Source organism: Podarcis filfolensis (genome assembly GCF_964270895.1).
Source record: "Podarcis filfolensis genome assembly, chromosome: W".
NCBI lineage: Eukaryota > Metazoa > Chordata > Lepidosauria > Squamata > Lacertidae > Podarcis > Podarcis filfolensis.
Window position 1 is genome coordinate 25415959 of NC_139619.1, and position 18408 is coordinate 25434366.

The 18408-nt window shown below is 46.1% G+C and overlaps 1 pseudogene across 1 annotated transcript in view; it reads right to left on the reverse strand.

The window, feature by feature from the left end:
• LOC310753717 (adhesion G protein-coupled receptor D2-like) overlaps nucleotides 1-15100 on the reverse strand; it is a 112160-nt pseudogene extending 97060 nt beyond the window's left edge. Inside the window, exon 1 of the transcript in view lies at nucleotides 15007-15100. The product of the transcript in view is annotated as an adhesion G protein-coupled receptor D2-like (transcript). The remainder of the gene's footprint in view (nucleotides 1-15006) is intronic.
• Between the last annotated feature and the right edge of the window lie 3308 nt (nucleotides 15101-18408).

The following is an 18408-nucleotide window of genomic DNA, read 5'->3' on the forward strand; positions in this document are numbered from 1 at the left end:
CTCCTCCAGCCATTCTTGTAATGTCCCAAATCCCCCTCTAGAGGGATTTTGGTAACTTAATATTATTTCCAGTTCAAATCGAAAAGTCAAGTTAGTTTGTATCAGTTCTTCCTTGTTTTCAACAAAATATAACCAAATTGCAACAAATATTTCCAGCAGAGACAGCAGAAATAAAGTTCTCTTTTTCCTTCTTGACAGCTGATTTTGACAGCTGTCAAACTCTTCTATATCTCCTCAACAGGCTCTCTCACGGATCACTCCCGGGTCCGGGGGGGTGGCACTTCAGCTCTCAAAATTAGCTCTTATCCTCCGATAAAGTTATTTATGCTTATACTGCCAAATCGTGAAATTAATATCTTTTAGCCAATGGAAAAAAAGAAATTCTCTCAACCTTAGTTAACTAGTCCTTGCTTTAAATTATTTACAAGCCGGGGAGGCGGACTTCCTGTTTGCACCTTCCCCGATTGTGCCAAATTCAACAAAAGAAATTTCCTTTACAAGTCCAATTTCCGTACTACTCACGGGTTGTTACTTTTAGAATCTAATTGTTCACAAGAAGAAGTCAGCGCTCTCCGACCATGGCATGCGGCTTCACTCCGCAGGAGGAGCAGTCGACTCTCAGCACCGCGCCGCTCACCCCGTCCCCCGTTCCGAAGCCTTTAAAAAGGCTCCTTCGCAGGTCGGGGGGCGCAAATGGTGCCCGCCGAGTCACCAGGTTCACAGGCTTCAGCGCCTGTGATTTCTGAGGGTCCCCGCGTCACCGCAGCGGCCAGACCCAGCTCCTGCGCAGCCGATTCCCTCCGGAGCTCGGAGGGAATCCGCCATTAGCCGATCGCGCTAACCCGGAAGTCCCAGGTTCCACAAGACTTTCAGATTGTTCCTCCAAGTCACAACTTTGCCAGCCGTCTTCTAGACTTGTATGATTCTGGAAATTGAACACAGGACATCCTGCAAGTGCCTCACTCGGCTAAGTGCTTGTGTGAACAGGACAGAGCCAGGGCTCTCCAATCCGCAGGGCTGAACAGCACTTGGGGACACAGGTTGATAAACCATCAAAAGATTTATGGCTTTATCTGCTGTGGCAAAAACAGTCCCTTGTTGTGTCGCAGGAACCCCCCCCCCCATTCAGTTTGCACAAGCATGACACACACATGACATATGCTTCCTTCAGTAAACTATTGGAAAGCCTTCCGTAAATAAGGAAGCGCTTTAATCGTAAGTATATCCCCACGGAACCCCGTTCATTATTTTCAGTGCAGGTAGACCAGTTTCCCCATGCAAATAAACTGCTGTGCTCCAGCCAATGAGCGTAACTGAACAGCGCCCCTTGTGGTGACCAAGCAGGTACTACAGGGCCAATATCTACCTCTCAATGACTGTTGACAGCTGCTAAAACAATGTATCCGGGTTTAATCGACCGTGACTGATCCAATCAAAATGTATCCAAGTGTTTCCTTTTGAGTGAAAGTGTTTTTACCTCTGTAGTGTTTCTGTTATAAATTCATAGAAAATCAGCCATACATCGGATCTGTACTGTTCCACTTTTGTTCTGCACCTTGGGAGAAGGACTATCAAAGGGGGGAGGCTTGACATAGGGTAGCTGAAATATACTCTGAGTCGAGTGTGGATTTCATGCTCTTTATTCAGCTCATCATAGCGAGGAATGAAAGTGCCCCCACAATATCTGCTAATTGGCTAATCCCGGAATTCTCCTGTAGGCCAATCAGGTTGCGGATTCACTTCCACCTGGAGCTGGATTAGGTGGCTCCTGCAGACCAATCATACTGCTGCATTGTTCTAGGACCAATCAGACTGCTGTGTAGTGATTAGGTGGGATTGCTATGAGGAATTATAATATAGAGTAAGCCATCTGTGTCAGCAATGAAAGCATTGCGTTGACTGGGTTTAAACTATTTTGATATGATTCTTGATCAATCTACACCTCTGCATCCCTGTTCCATCTCTCTCTCTTCACAAGTCACGTACACAGCACAGTTGCTTAGACAGGCAGGTGTCCTGGGTCATCAAAGGTAGTGTGCAAGCTTCTTTGATGTAGCTTTCTGATATGGTAATCTTAGGATGTTAATCTTAGGGCCAGGAAACAGATCTCACGTGAAGGTGATAATGATTGCTGTCCTCCTGGCCATCCTCCTTATCATGTGTATTGCTTGTTTATCACCTCTGGGGTTGCCAAATGGACTCCTTTGTAGTTCTGTTAATTAGTTTTGGTGGTTTAACTTGTCCCCACGTGGGTTTGTTGAAATGCTCAGAAGAAATCTGATTGGTTCTTATGAACACTCTGTAAAAAGTTCTTTTGTGAATAAAATTACCTGGGCCAGGGGCTGCACACGGACAAGCACAGAGAGACACAATTATACGCACCCTTCCTAGAGTCTTCCTGGTTCAAGCCTCTGTGTGTATTCTTATTAATCAGAGTTCAATCCTTCCTTTACTTTGTGAACGCCTCACTGCTGCCTTTTGGATCCTATTCAACTCAGTACATAACACCCCTCCCCTCTAAGTTCCAGTCCTGCCCGGGAGGTCGCATTCATAGTCCTCAAGGTACGCCGGCAGCCTACGTGTGCGTTGCGGCCTCGGGTGTTCCCTGGTCCAGGGTTCAGGTTCTGGCTCATGTTCCAAGGATGCTGGCTGTGATGGGGCCATTTGGTCTGGTGCAACCGGCTCACTCAGTCGTGGCTCCGGTTCCGGTGTCCTTTCGGCCTCGCGGGTCCTCTCTGTATTTACTGATTCTGCCTCTCCTGCTGGCCCCTCCTGCTCTACAGGCCTCGCTGCCCCACTGTTCCATTGGGACTCCTCTGACCTGTCCTCCTCCTGGTTTTTGCCCGGGAATTGTCACCGTATCTGGTCGCAGTGGCGGCGCCAGCATTGCCCCCCCTCCGTTAGCACCTCGTACGACACGGGGCCAGTGACCCTGGTGACTGTGGCGGGTACCCACGCTGGGCCTGCCCCAAAATTCTTTGCGTACACTGGGTCCTGAGCCATGAAGGTCTGGAGGTTCCTGCCTTCCCCCTCCCACTACCTCATCCTGAGCTCTATCGGGGTGAAGGTGGTCCAATCTGATTGCAAGGCGCCGGCCCATCAGTAGTTCAGCAGGGCTCCGGCCAGTCGTTGAGCTGGGGGTGCTGTGCTGTGCTAGAAGGAATGTGGCAATGCGGTACTCCCAATCCCCTTGCATCATGCGGCGAAGGGTGTCCTTGGTGGTCTGCACCATGCGTTCTGCTTGGCCATTGGTGGCAGGGTGGAAGGGCGCCCAGCAGATGTGGCGGACGGCATTCTGCACTGTGAAGGTCTGGAATTCTCCTGACGTAAATGCGGTTCCGTTGTCTGAGATGAGAGTGTCAGGGAGCCTGTGGGTTGCAAACAGCCTGCGTAGTACCCGGATGGCTGCGGACGTAGAAGTGGACGGTACCAGTGCGACTTCCAGCCATTTGGTGTAGGAATCCATCACTATGAAGAACGTGTTCCCCTGAAAGGGGCCAGCAAAGTCCACGTGCAGGCGTGACCATGGTGCTCGGGAGGACTCCCAGGACTGGACTGGGGCCCTTGGGGGATCTGGGCGGGATTCTTGGCAGGCCTGGCAGTGTTTGACCCAGGCCTCTATCTCTCCGTCGATCCCCGGCCACCACACATAACTCCTGGCAAGGGTCTTCATTCTCACTACCCCTGGGTGTGTCTCGTGTAGGGCTGTGAGGACCCTTTTGCGGAGGGGCTGGGGAACAACAACCCTGCTTCCCCATAACAGGCACCCCTTGTGGGCCGACAGTTCATGTTTGCGGGTTGTGTAGCCGGCGAATTCTAGCCCGGGGCTGCTGCTGGGCCATCCTCTCCACACCCAGTCCAGGACCCGGGAGATGACATTATCTTTCTTGGAATGGTGCGCAACTTCTTGTGCCTGAATGGGATGGTTGGGAAGCAGCTCCAGGCTCATAACCTCTTGCGCGGGCGCTGGGTCGGGGCCTGTTTCCGGTAGTGGTAGCCTGCTGAGGGTGTCCGTGTGGCCCATCGCCTTCCCAGGGCGGTGAATCAGTGCATACTGGTAGCTGGCAAGGAAAATTGACCACCTGAGTATGCGAGGAGACAGAACTTAGGGGGCTTTGCTTTTGGGGGGCAAAAAAGCCAAGCAACGGCTTATGGTCAGTCACAACGGTAAAGGGCCGCCCGTACAAGAAATCATGGAATTTTTTTACTCCCTTCACGATTGCCAGACCCTCCTTGTCGATTTGCGAGTAGTTCCGCTCGGTTGCGTTGAGTGTCTGGGGAAAGTATGCCACCGGACCTCTCTTCCATCTGGGAGTTGGTGTCCCAGGACAGCGCCGATGCCATAGGGCGAGGCGTCGCATGCTAGCACCACTGGCAGCCTCTCGTCGAAGTGTGCCAAGACCAAGTTTGAGATGAGCAAGTCCTTGACTGCCTGGAATGCAGCCTCCTGGCGCTGGCCCCACACCCAAGGGGCCCGCTTGTGCAGGAGTCTGTGTAGGGGCTCCGCTACCACCACCTTATGGGGAAGGAAGGCATGGTAAAAGTTCAATAGTCCCAAGAAGGCCTGAAGTTCAGTCTTGCCCTTGGGCGCTGGGGCATCACAAATGGCCTGCCAATCCCAGTAAGCTAACGTAGGGGCCCTTGACCACAAGCAAGTCCAGTTGCCGCGTCCGCCCTCGATATTGCACCCTGAAGGTCCCCACCCCCATTGTGGGGACCTTACGTTTCTGGAAGTCCGGAGGGTGAATGGGGCCGGCCTGTGTTTGGGACCGCCACTAGGGCACAGTTTCCTTAAGGTCCTTGCCAAGATTATGGATAGAGTTGAACCCGTGTCAAGCTCCATGCTCTGCTGAGTTGCCTTGGTGCGTTGGGCCCCTGGACCTGGGGCTCTTGGATCGGTCATCTGATGCCTGGCGTCGGGTGGGCTGAGCCCGACACACCCGGGCGATGTGTCCCGATTTTCTGCACTGCCTGCACTCTGCGTTGCAGAAATGGTAGGTCCTCCTCTCGTGACTCTCCCCGCAGCTTGCTCAGTTCCCTCCTTCTCATCGAGGTGGCTATGGTCTATGCGCTGCTTGAGTGCGCCGCTGTACTTGGTGCACCTCCTCCCTGTCGGATCCTGAGTCGTCGGCGAGGTCTTCATGGTGGACCCTCAGTTGGGATGGCAGGCTCGGCTGTGCCTCTTGTGTCGACCTCTCGGCAGCTTCCGTTGCCAGGGCCTCCTCCAGAGCGACCTGGAACGTTAGGTCCTTCTTGGCGTAGAGGCGTCGTTGCAGCTTCTCATCCTTCAGGCCACCGATGAGGAGGTCACGAAGCATGTTCTCCAACTCTGAGAAGTTGCAGAACTGGCCGGCTTGGTGGAGGGAGGTCACAAACCCAGTTATGGTTTCCCCAGGGGCTTGCCACTTTGCGTAGAAGGCATTTTGACGAGCCACCAGTGAGGGCTGTGGCGAGAAGTGCCCCTTCAGCCGTTCCATTATTGTTTTGTAAGGAACAGTAGCAACGTCTTCAGGCGCAAGGAGAGCCTGGGAGATTTCGAACGTCTCCTCTCTGCAGGCGCTGAAGAATATCGTCCTCTTCTTGGCGTCGTTAGTGACCCCTTTGGCTTCTAGGAGGAAGGTGAAACAGGAGGCGTACGCTTCCCAGTCTCCTGATGCTGGGCTGAACGGCGAGAAGCTGCTGTCAGTTGCCATTCTGAGTTCCTTGTGTCCCGGAGCTGAAGCCTGGATACACGGTGCAAGGCAGCGGTGCAGCAGGTGGCGGTGCTGCAGTGCTGTGTGTGGCGGTCAGCTCAGCAGGATCTCATCCTCGTCACCAGTGAAATATACTTGGAGTCGAGTGTGGATTTCATGCTCTTTATTCAGTTCATAGTAGTGAGGAATGAAAGTTCCCCCACAACATCGGCTTTATATACATTATTTACACAATGGGCTGCACATGATTGGCTAATCCCGGAATTCCCCTGTAGGCCAATCAGGTTGCGGATTCACTTCCACCTGGAGCTGGATTGGGTGGCTCCTGCGGACCAATCAGACTGCTGCATTCTGAATCCTATTGTTCTGGGACCAATCAGACTGCTGCATTTTGGATCCTATTCAACTCAGTGCATAACAGCAGCCATAATCCCCCACGCGTACCAACATGTCCACAGCGAGCCCACCCCAGCGGGCATGCTAACATTGATGGTGCCAGACAGTGGACCATTTCACTAACAAAGAACCTGCATATGGAAGTGGATTCAGTATGGACTAAAACAAAGGACAGTGACCAACCCTTCCCTCTGGGAGCAGGAAATCGTGAACTCCTCTTTGTCCTCTGGAATGTGCTCATGGGGAGGGGGAAAGAAGGAACCGGACAGGTGACAGGACACTCAGGTTACCACCTCAACTCCTCCCTCAACCACTCCTTTTTATGATGTATCAATGATGTAGTCATGATGTAGTTATGATGTAGTCTTAGGGGTGTAGCATGGGGGATTAGTAGCTAATAAAAGTTGGGGGTCTTCTTTTGTTCGCGGCTTCCATCTTGCTTCGTCTTGCAGTGAGTTGGAGTCCTGTCGTGACAGTCTTAATAAAGACCAAGCCCACTGGCTGCTGTTTTGCTCCAATTGTCCTGGTTGGTGTCCTTGCTTTTTGTCCAAGGGAGCCCTCGGCTTTCTCCGTTAACAGTTGCAACTTTTTAAATGGGCAAATTTATTATGACACCAGCTTCTGTGGGTCAGCATCTGGGGCAGGCATCGCATCCAGGGCCAGGGCCCCCCTCCACAGAGGGACCAGGAGGGGCTCCGAGAGCCAGTTAGCAGGTCGGACAAGGACCTGGGAGGCCAGGCTTCAAATCCCTGCTCTGCCATGAAGCTCACCTAGGGGGGCAGCCTCTGCCTTTCAGTCTAGCCTACCTCGCAGGGTTGTTTTGTGGATGAGAGTCTTGAGCTCCTTGGAGGAAAAGGTGGGACATGAATGCAAAGAGTAAGGACAGCAAACCACTTTTTGGAAAGTAGGGCAGACCCACTGGGCCAGTCACTGCTTCTCAGCCTAGCCTACCTCACAGAGCTGTTGTGAGGATTCAAAAAGGAAGGGGAGAACCATGGACACCACCTTGGGGTTCATGGAGAAAAACGGTGGGATATAAATGTAATAAAAATATTTTTGAAGAAAATAAGGTAATACACATAACCACCTTAAAAGACCCCTCCTCACCCCACTCAATAAGACCTGGAATGACTTAACTGCAGCATTTGCAGACTAGAATCTATGGAGGCTGATGGCAAACATTTGTTGACCTTTAAGGCAGGCAAGCTTTGTCTTGGTTGTTACCCGTCCTCCAAACCTCCACATCAGAGCATGAGGAGAGGTCAAAGGAGGCCCATCTAGACCAGCAACCCTGTTCTCACAGTGACCAACCCAATGCCTCTTGTTGCGGGAAGCCTGCAAGCAGGACCGGAGTGCAAGAGCACTCTCTCTTCCTGCAGTTTCCAGCAACTAAAATTCAGAAGCCTTGCTGCCTCCCGCTGTGGACTACAAACAATACAAGCAACACGAAGACCAGTATACTAGATAGCACTGCAATTCTTATTGCATGATATACATGCTTTAGTACAACGAAAACAAAATGTGTACCACTTGTAAATTCTCTAATATATTTGATTTTTTTTTTTATAAAATTTTTATTGGTTTTTTAACACATAATAATAGACAATACAAAACAATACAAAAACAAACAAACATATAAACATGTATAATTTCTTCACATTTTTTCTTAAACCTTCTTTCATCGACTTCCTCATACCTCCCCTTTCTGCATCCCTGTTTTAAAGTTTTCCAGCAAGCCCCAATGTCAACTTATAACACTTTTTTTCCCCTTTAAATCCTTTTTCTCATATCCAATTATTTGTCCCCGCAATTCTGTTTTACCTGACCCAAAACATTTTAGCACTCATTAATTTTGCAACAGTTCTTGAGATAAACTTTAAATTTCTTCCAATCTTCCTCCACTGTCTCTCTCCCTTGGTCGCGGATTCTGCCAGTCATCTCCACCAGTCCCATGTAGTCAATCACCTTGGTCTGCCATTCTTCCAGTGTGGGTAGTTCTTGTGTCTTCCAGTACTTTGCTAGAAGTACTCTTGCTGCTGTTGTAGCATACATAAAAAACGTCCTATCTTTCCTTGATACCAATTGGCCCACCATGCCCAGGAGAAAGGCTTCTGGTTTCTTTACAAATGTGCATTTAAGCACCTTCTTCATTTCATTATAAATCATTTCCCAGAAGACCTTAATCCTTGGGCACGTCCACCAAAGGTGGTAAAAGGTACCTTCATGGTAAAAGGTACCTTCAGTAAATTCTCTAATATATTTGAAATCAAATGAACACACGTATGTCAATCTTTGAAAGTCCGTAGAAGTATAATAAGTCTATAGTTGAAACAAAGTAATAGATGCTATCCTGTGGGCCAAGTGGTAAAACTTTTTTTAGGCGTTCATGGTGCCGAAGTAGTAAGTGAATAACGCTGGAATCTTCTTCAGCACAACTACAAAAGAATTCAAATATGAAACAATGACCTGTGTACATGAAAACTATATAAACTTCACACATTACAACCCATATGCTACAACTACCATAAGAAGAACAAAGGTACATACCCCATAGATTAGAAAAATGCACATGGAGCCATGGTAATGAGGATATGTAACCACTGCTACCAGTTGCATGATACCTGAAGCATAAGTAACCATTCCCAGGTTGCACTCATTACTTGGAGACTGAATTGCAGTAATTCAATTTAAAGGTACAGCGCAATATAACAGCAATAGAAAAACATCAAATAAAACAATTTAAATCCAATTCAGAATTAAGTCCTTCAGGGTGAATGGTCTTAAACATAAAAATGAATTGAGATTCTTTCTGTCGTAGCCATCTTTCATAATCTTGTCTTTCGTTGATGGTTTTCTGATCCACCCACAGTATTGTGAACAATAAATCCCTATCAGAATGATTCTGCGATATAAAATGCTCAACCAGAGGAGCTTCCAACACAGTATTTCGGATGCGGGAACAATGTTCCCCTATCCTTACTTCAACTGCACGAGAGGTGGAGCCGATGTACAAGTTACAGGGACACCGAATTAAGTATACAACATCTTTAGTCTGGCAAGTGTTAAACTGCCTGATGAAAAATCTGAAATTTGTTTTTTCATTGTAAATTCCCTTAGTTTGTTAAGCGAAAGGGCAGGAAGAACATCTGCCACATCTGTGATGCCCTGTAGGTGCAGGGGAACCAAGGGTGCAGGTAACCATGTTGGGAGGGTTTATATCAGTATGAACTAATAAATCTTTCAAGGATCTCGTCTGCCTGAGGCCTATCAATGGAAATTCAGAACACCCTGGTATGTCCCAGAGCACATGCCAGTGTTTTCGTATTAATCTAATAACTCTGTCCGCATAAGATGTAAATTCTAAAGAACCCGTAATACGATTTTGTGTGCATGAAATATTAGAAGGGCTGAGAAGTACAGAACGATCCTTCACGGATGATTTAATTTTATATTTGTTGACTACATAGAGAGGATATCCCCTAGCATATAAAGAATCAGCTAACTGGTCAGCATTCTTATGAAAATCATCATCAAGAGAGGAATTCCTTTTAAGACGTAGGAATTGTCCGTATGGCAAATTGTTCCTAAGTCGTTTGGGGTGAAATGAGGAATAATGTAGGAGGGAATTATAATCTGTGGGTTTTTTATGAGGTTTGACAGCTAAAAAGCCATTATGTTTTATAACCTCCACCCCAAAGAGGGCTGGCAGATCCCCGCCCAGCCAGGGCACAAAAGCCTCACCCTCCTTCTCTTGGGAAAGGGCCCAAGCCCGGGAGGGGGAGTAGGATTCACCCAAAGTTAGATGGGGGGTGGGGAGAGATGGAAGGACAGCCTGTTCTCGGGCCCCACCTCAGCACTGTTTTGAAGAAGAAAAGCCCTAAAAATTCTCCCCACTAATGAAGTCATTTTTAGAGAGCCATGAAAGGGGCTTACAAGAGATTTCAGAGAACCTTAGAATTGCAGAGTTGAGAGGTACCCTAAGGGTCATCTAGCCCAACCCCCCTGCATTGCTGGAATCTTGGCTAAAGAATCCCTGACAGGTGGCCATGGGCATAAATCAAATAAAGCAATAGAAATGCTTAACTAACTGACCAATCACATCGGTTCTGCCCCCACCTAACAAAAGTCCTGCCTCCCCACAAAAATCCTGGCTACACCCATGCAGGTGTCCACCCAAACTTCGTTAAAAAAACTCAAATGAATGAAAGTCCACCACCTTTGGGGGTAGTCTGTTTCACTGTCTAACAGAGAGGGCTCATAGGCCTGTATGCTTAGGTCCTGCTAATCCAGAGTTGCCAAAGCATAAAGGACCAATCCTATGTCAGAAGTAGAAAACTTTCCAGCCAAAACAAAGGATCAAGAAGGGAAGACCAGGGACATAGAGGAGGAGGAGGTTGTTCTTAGACCAGCACCTCTTTTCCAAGAGAAGGATGCTGAGCAGCTGACTGGCTTACAGGAGAGGAGGGCTTGGTGCTCTGAATCCCCCTTCCTTTCCAGGCATAACATCCAGGTGCAGGATGTGGGCCAAGCCCTTTTGCAAAGGCTCCAGTTTAGAGTCTTTTGCAGTAGAGTAGCAGTGCCAAGCCATCCCATCATCAGCCAAAGGCACCAGTTCCAGAATGATGTTGTGGGTTGGGGGGGGCAGTCTGGATGATGCCCTGAGTCCCTTCCGATTCTTAGGGTCCTGTGCTCACTGAAGGGTTGAGGTCTAATGGCGGAGGTTGTTAGACAAGTCAGACAAAGCCACTCCCAACATAAGGAGGGGGGGTTGCGGGCTCACGCTCCCAACATCCGCGTGGGGCTGGCTTCAGCCCTGCGCCACCTGGGAATCCCCGGGCCGCGTCAGCCCAGGGCCAGCCAACACACACGCCGGGTACTGATTTGGAATTTGCGGGTGGTTTCGATTAGTTATAAAAATTTTACAGTGGTGGCTACCGCTCTGGGCTGCGGGAGGAGCTAAGCGGCTACAGTTGCCTTGACGCCATTTTGTATGGGCCACGTGGTCGCTCTACAGCGGCCATTTTGGGTGAGGCACCTCTTTGCCTGCGGTCTATTGGTGATTGTTTCCCTACCCTAAAGGGCTACATTGTGTTCCGCTGAGGTGTCTACTGGTGGTTGTCTCCCTACCCTTAAGGGCTACATTGTGTCGCCGCTAGGGTAACCTTGTACGCGTTAGTGTTACTCTTTCTATTGTCGCTGGCATTTTCCGCTCATAGCCTCTGTTTCCAATAGAAGTTACTTTGTGGAACATTTCCTAGCTGTGCCGCAATAAGGCGAGGCTTACTTAGTATTGCTGCCCTGTAAAAAAGGGACCGCTTTGGGGGGAAACGACTGCCTTTAGTGCTCTAGTTTATAAGGCTTCATCTTTAATTCATTGGAACTTTTTAAAGTACTTTTAAATTTATCAGCTGTTATCCTGGTGGCTCAGGGGGCACAGCATTGGGGCACAATCTGCTCAGCGTAATTCATTGGGGGCGCCTGAGGTACGCTATAAGTCACTCAGGAATTACCTTACAGTCTAAATTCATAAGTATATTCATAATTTATAATTCATAACGTTTACGGAATTCATAAGCTTATTCCAGATTCCTAATAATTCATTTGTGGATTAATTTAAAGTGAAGAATCCTCACAGTTAGTAATTCTTAAGGTGATCTATAAGTCAGTGGGGGTTTTTGCTGACTGTGAATAGTTTATTTTTTTTTTTTTAATTTCTTTTTATTGAGTTTCGTTTAAATAACCAAAAGAAAAACCAAATCAACAATTACACAAAGAAAAAAGACAGAAAATAAGTAAATAGATGTCCAGTCATAACATAAGAATAACATCAGATTCCATTACAGTTCTTTATCTTGACACTTAGATCTTCATATCTTCAAATGCTTAAATCAGTCCCCTACACGCCTATTGACCTCCATCCCTCCCGATTTCAGGCTTCTTAGTATAAATAATTTCATTCTCCTGCAGCTAATAATTATTACTGATTTACACATCATAGGATCTATATCGAACCTGCTATAGTTTTTAGGTTTCTATAATTCCCTTCAATATATATCATAAATTTATTCCAATCGTTAATGAACTTTGTATTTTTTTGGTTTCTAATTTTTTGTGTCATTTTTGCTAGTTCAACAAATTCGAATAATTTTGTTTGCCAATCTCTAATTGCTGGGGTATTTGGGTTTTTCCAATTTTGGGCGATTAATATTCTAGCGGCAGCTGTGGCATACTGGAATAATGTCTTATCTTCTTTTCTGATTTCGTCCCCAATTATACCTAGTAAGAAGGCCTCTGGTCTTTTGGGAAATGTATATTTAAATATTTTTTTTAACTCATTATAGATAAGTTCCCAATATTTCTTCATTTCGTCGCATGTCCACCACATATGGAAAAAATTACCTTCTTTGATTTTACACTTCCAGCAGTTCTTATTTCCTGTTTTATACATTTTCGCTAACTTTGCCGGTGTGATGTACCACCTATACATCATCTTTTCTAAATTTTCCCTAAGTGTGACACATGCCGAGAATTTCATTCCATTAGTCCATAATTTCAGCCACTTATCATATTCTATATTATACCCCAGATCCATTGCCCATCTTGTCATAACCTCTTTTATTTCCTCATCTTTGGTGTCCCATTCTAATAAAATGTTATACATTTTAGATAATAATTTGGATTTACCTTCAATTATTTCTATCTGAAATTTGGATTTCTTCTCGTTCATCCCTACTTTTTTATCTTCTATCCATGCTGCATTTATTTGATGGAATTGTAACCAGCTTGTTAACTTATCTTTCAGCTCCTCATATGTTCTCATCTTCCATCCACTTTCTGATCTTATCAGTAGGTCTTCATAGGTCAGCCTAACTCCTTCCATATTTACTTTTTTAATTATTAAAATATCAGTTGGTGATAACCACCAAGGTGTTTTCCATTCTAGGAGTTTTTTATTTCTCTCCCACACTTCATATAGAGCCCCTCTAATAATATGACTTGAAAACCCTTTGTGTACCTTTTCTTTGTTTTGCCATAAATAGGCGTGCCAGCCGTACCTATTGTCGAACCCCTCTAGGTCTAATAAATCTGTATTTTCCAGATTAATCCAATCTTTGATCCAACAAAGGCAGGCGGCCTCGAAATATAATTTCAGATTAGGTACCGAGAATCCCCCTCTCTCTTTCCGATCTGTAAGAAGTTTAAATCTAATTCTCGGCCTTTTCCCTTGCCATATAAATTTCGAAAGAGTTTTTTGCCAATCCATAAACATTTTAGAGCCTCTGATCACTGGGATATTTTGAAACAGAAATAACATTCTTGGAAGTAAATTCATTTTTATTGCTGCCATCCTTCCCGTCCACGAAAGCTTCACTCTATTCCACGTATCTAGGTCTTTTTTAATCTCCTTCCATGTTGTAAGATAATTATCTTGAATCAAATTTATGTTTTTTGTAGTTAACCAAATTCCCAGATACTTTATTTTTTTTGACACCTTAATTCCATTTTGTATCTCCAATTTTTCACTTTCCTCCTTTCCCAAATTTTTGATCATCATCTTTGTCTTTAATTTATTTAATTTGAAACCAGATACCTTACCAAATTCTTCCAACAGCTCCAAGGCCTTACCAACACTTTTTTGCGGATTTTCCAGGGATAACATCAAATCATCCGCATACGCTTTTAGTTTATATTCTTTTGTTCCTACTTTAATCCCTCGGATCTCTGGTGTTGCTCTTATTTTATTTGTAATTACCTCTAGTACCATAATAAATAGAAGCGGGGATAGAGGGCATCCCTGTCTTGTTCCTTTTTCAATTTTAAATGAGTTTGTTAGGTTATTATTTATAATCAATTTTGCAGATTGTTTCGAATATATTGCTTTTATTCCTTCCATAAACTCGCCCTCCACCCCTGCTTTCTCCATGCTCTTCAACAGGAACTGCCATGAGACATTATCGAATGCCTTTTCGGCATCGATAAAAATCAGCGCCGCGGGTATTTCATTCTTACATTCCAGGTATTCAATAATATTTATGGTGTGTCTTACATTATCCTTGAGTAACCTATTTGGAAGGAATCCTGCCTGATCCTTATGTATTAGATTTACTAGACATTTTTTAAGTCTGCTTGCCATCACCTCCGCAAAAATTTTATAATCATTATTTAAAAGTGATATGGGTCTATAGTTTTTAACGTTCAGTGTCTGGTTTAGGGATCATCGTAATGTGAGCCTCTTTCCATGTCTCTGGTGCTCTTCCTCCTCTTAATATGTTGTTCATGATGTCACGCAGCACTGGCGTTAATTGGTTTCCCAATACTTTATAATATTTGGCTGACAATCCGTCCGGTCCCGGAGCCTTCCCTGGTTTCATCTTCCTTATCGCATCTTGAATCTCTTCTGCTTTTATGGGATTATTTAATTGAATTCTTTCTTCCTCTGTTATGGTCTTCCCGCTGTAGTCTTCTAAATATTTTTCTATACGGGTTATTTCTTCTTCTTCTTTTTTGTACAACTTCTCGTAGAATTTGAGGAAATTTTCCTTTATTTCTTTTGGATCTTCTATCAATTGCTCCTCTATTTTTATCTTGTTTATTACGTTTTGTTTTTGCCTTCTTCGTAATTGCCAAGCTAGTAATTTACCCGTTTTGTTAGCTGACTCAAAGTATTTTTGTTTCATTGATTTGATTTTCCATTCAATTTCTTGACTTGTTAGCATTGAGTACTGAGATTGTAACATTTTTATTATTTGCATATTTTGTTCATCCTTCGGGTTTGTTGTCAATTTTTTCTCACATTCTCTTAGCTGGTTAAGAATTTCCTCCTTCTTTTGTTCTCTTACTTTCCTCCTGTAACTGTTTTGCTGTATAAAAAACCCTCTTAAGACCGCTTTACTGGCGTCCCAAACTATGTCCATACTTGTTTCTTTATTGAGATTCAAGCTGAAATAGTCCTTTAAGGTGGTTTTAGCTTTTTCTACCACCTCTTCGTTCTCCAATAGGTATTCATTCATTCTCCATCTGAACCCGCCCTGTGATTTGCCTTTTATTTCTAAAGTTACCGAGTTATGATCAGAGAGAGTTCTAGGTTGAATTTCGCACTTTATAGTTCTTAATGTAAGATCCCTTGAGACCCAGATTTGATCGATTCTACCCCAGCTCTTGTGTGACTCTGAGAAGAAGGTGAATTGCTTTTCTATTGCATGTTTGTGTCTCCAAATGTCTATCAAGTCTAAGTTTTCCTCCAAATTATTGAAGGATCTAGGCAGTTTCCCTTGTTTACTTTTTTTCTTTCCTGATTGTCTATCTAGTTCTGGTTTTGGCACTCCATTGAAATCCCCCACTAATATCGTCTTGTTACATTCTAACTCCAATAAGATTTGTTCCAATTTCTTAAAGAATTCTGGTTTATTCAGGTTTGGGGCAATAGTTTATAAGGGAACTCCACAATAATTTTACTCACACGGCTGACTTAAGGAGCGTAATTCTTTAGGCTTATTGGTTTACATACCACTAAATTTGTAGTGCCTAATTTTTTCTGGGCTCATTCGAACACAGGTTCAGGCGGTTTTGTCCCAGGGTTGCTGGGCCTTTCTGTGGAATTATTGGCTACTACTTTTCGCCTTTCACACTTGATCTGTTTTGCTTCCGATTATAGGCATGGCTAACAGGGGCTATTCCCAGGCACCCCACGCAGGACAGGGTGGTTCTCAAGCTCCTGCCATGCCTTGCAACCCACAAGCCATAGCTCAATTCTTTTCTGCTATCGAAACATTTTACCTACAATGCAGGCCAGCAGCTGCCAATACACCTGCCGCGGCCTCCCAGGAGTGTATCCCGGACACCATTCCCAGTGAGCAGGCCCGCCCAGGTCCTTCAACTTCTGCTTCCAGCTCAGTCCAACCTAGTGGTCAGTCGGGCAATCCGCCTCATACACGTTCTCAATCTTCGCGTTCTCGGAAGTCAAAGTCCGGCGCTACAAAAACCGGCGCTTTGGGGGCAGGCCGCAAATCATCAAGCCCTGGCCGCTCTAATTCTAACCAGCAGGTAACAGATATACCCAGTGTCTTTCAGGATTCACCATCTCAGCCCATTCCTTCCGAGGGTGCGTCAGGGTCCTCCTCAGAGGAAGAAGTACACCCTCAGCAGTCAACACCGGCAACCATTGACCCAGCTCCCAAGGGCAGCGGTACCCAGGGAGGAAAGAGAAAGGCTAAGAGGAAACACGTTTCCAAGAAGAGTAAGAGAAGTGAGCCGTCTGAATCAAAAGATGAATCAGGTACCTCTCCATCTGATTGTGATAGCGACACCCCCATGGAGAGCTACTGGGGGGAGGGGGAGGATATTGCTGGGGTTCCTCTGTGGATACACGAGAGAAGGGCCAATTCACACCGAAAAACCTTTAACGGTACCCTGGAATGGAAGGGCGGTGCACTAGTGGAAGATGTTAAAATCTCTACTAACTTGTCTACCGATTTCATCTTGGGTAACCACCTGTCAAAAAGGAAAAGGACTAAGATACTCAATGGTGAATACATAGATATGTTTACATTGCTACCACCAGCCCAAATGTCAGGAAAAGGGGAGAAGAAGCAGTATTACGGGAAGAAGAGGTATAGGTCACCCCGGGTGGAGCTCACCTTTGAGAACTGGCTTAATGGGTTCCAGGTCTTCAAGGGAGTGGTTTTGGCATGTTATCCCAAACGCGGGATGCATCTGGCCGCCTACATGGCGCATGTCAGAAGGGCCCGTGAATTGGCGGGGGAAGGCAGCTGCTTTAACGTATGATAAGGACTTTCGTAGAAATGTCTCTTTGTTGCCGACCACCCGCTGGGACCTGAGGGACCAGAACTACTGGATGGAGCACGTGGGTCCCTACGTCGAAAAGAAAAGGCAGGACCCTGCTAAATCTAGTAAGGTTGAAACAAAACGCCGTAAACAGTGCTGGGAGTTTAACAGAGGATCCTGCCGGTGCCCGTCTTGTAAGTACCTGCACGAATGTGAAAAGTGTTTAGGTAGCCATCCAGCAACAGCGTGCTTTAAGAGTAAGCAGCCCTTTCGGGGTGGCAGGGGTCACCTCCATCTCGGAAACCGAGGTGCCCCCGGAAGTGCCCCTGGACCCTCCCATGGCGCATCAGGCAACCACTACTAATTTGTCCCTCACACTAGCTTGCTCTCCTATCAAACTGCAACCCCTAAAAACTCTCTTAGATTTATATCCTAATAGGCAAGCCGCCCTTCTCCTATGGGAAGGGTTTTCCAACGGTTTCAGAATTCCGGTATCAATCACACCCAATTCCGAAACCCCCCCAATCAAAAGTCCGTAAAAGATAGGCACGACATTGCCATGAAAAAGATACAAAAGGAAATCCTGGCGGGGAGGGTAGCCGGTCCATTTTCTGAACCCCACATAGATCATCTTCACATTTCACCACTAGGCATCGTGCCCAAAAAGGCCCCGGGGGAATTCCGGATGATACATAACCTCTCTTACCCATAGGGTACCTCAGTTAATGATGCAATCCCTCAGGAGCTGTGCTCAGTAAAATATGCATCCTTCGATCAAGTGGTAAAGCTTGTTCGCAGTTTCAGTAGGGGCGCCTTCTTGGCTAAATGCGACATTGAATCGGCTTTTTGCCTTCTTCCAGTCCACCCTGAGGATTACCGCTGGTTGGGTTTTAAATTTGAAGGGGTTTATTTTATAGATAAAGCCGTGCCCATGGGATGCTCGATTGCCTGCGCGGCCTTTGAGACATTTAGTACATTCCTGGACTGGGCGCTGAAATTTAGAACCAGTTCTGAGGGGGTGGAGCATTATTTGGATTCTGGTCGCAAATAATGCACACGACTGCGTGGCCCTGTTACAAGCCTTTAAGTCCTTGGCTGCAGAGCTGGGCGTCCCTTTAGCAAACGAAAAAACGGAGGGCCCGGTCACTACCATGACCTACTTAGGCATTGAGCTTGACACAATTGCTCAAACATCACGCCTCCCTGCGGATAAGCTTGCCGCTCTGAAGGAACTTATTTCGCAGCTATTGCCCCTAAGGAAAGTTACCCTTAAGCAGATCCAATCCCTCTTAGGTCACCTTAACTTTGCCTGTCGGGTGGTTTCCCCGGGCCGCCCTTTTTGCGGGCGCCTGGCGAAGTTGTCGACAGGCTTACGGGCACCACACCATAAGGTGCGTCTTTCTAAAACAGTCAAATCAGATCTTGGAGTCTGGCTAGAATTTCTGGAAGAATATAACGGTATCTTTCTTTGGCAAGATAGCATGGCTCTACAGACTGATTTTCAGGTTCATTCAGACGCAGCAGGCTCCTTGGG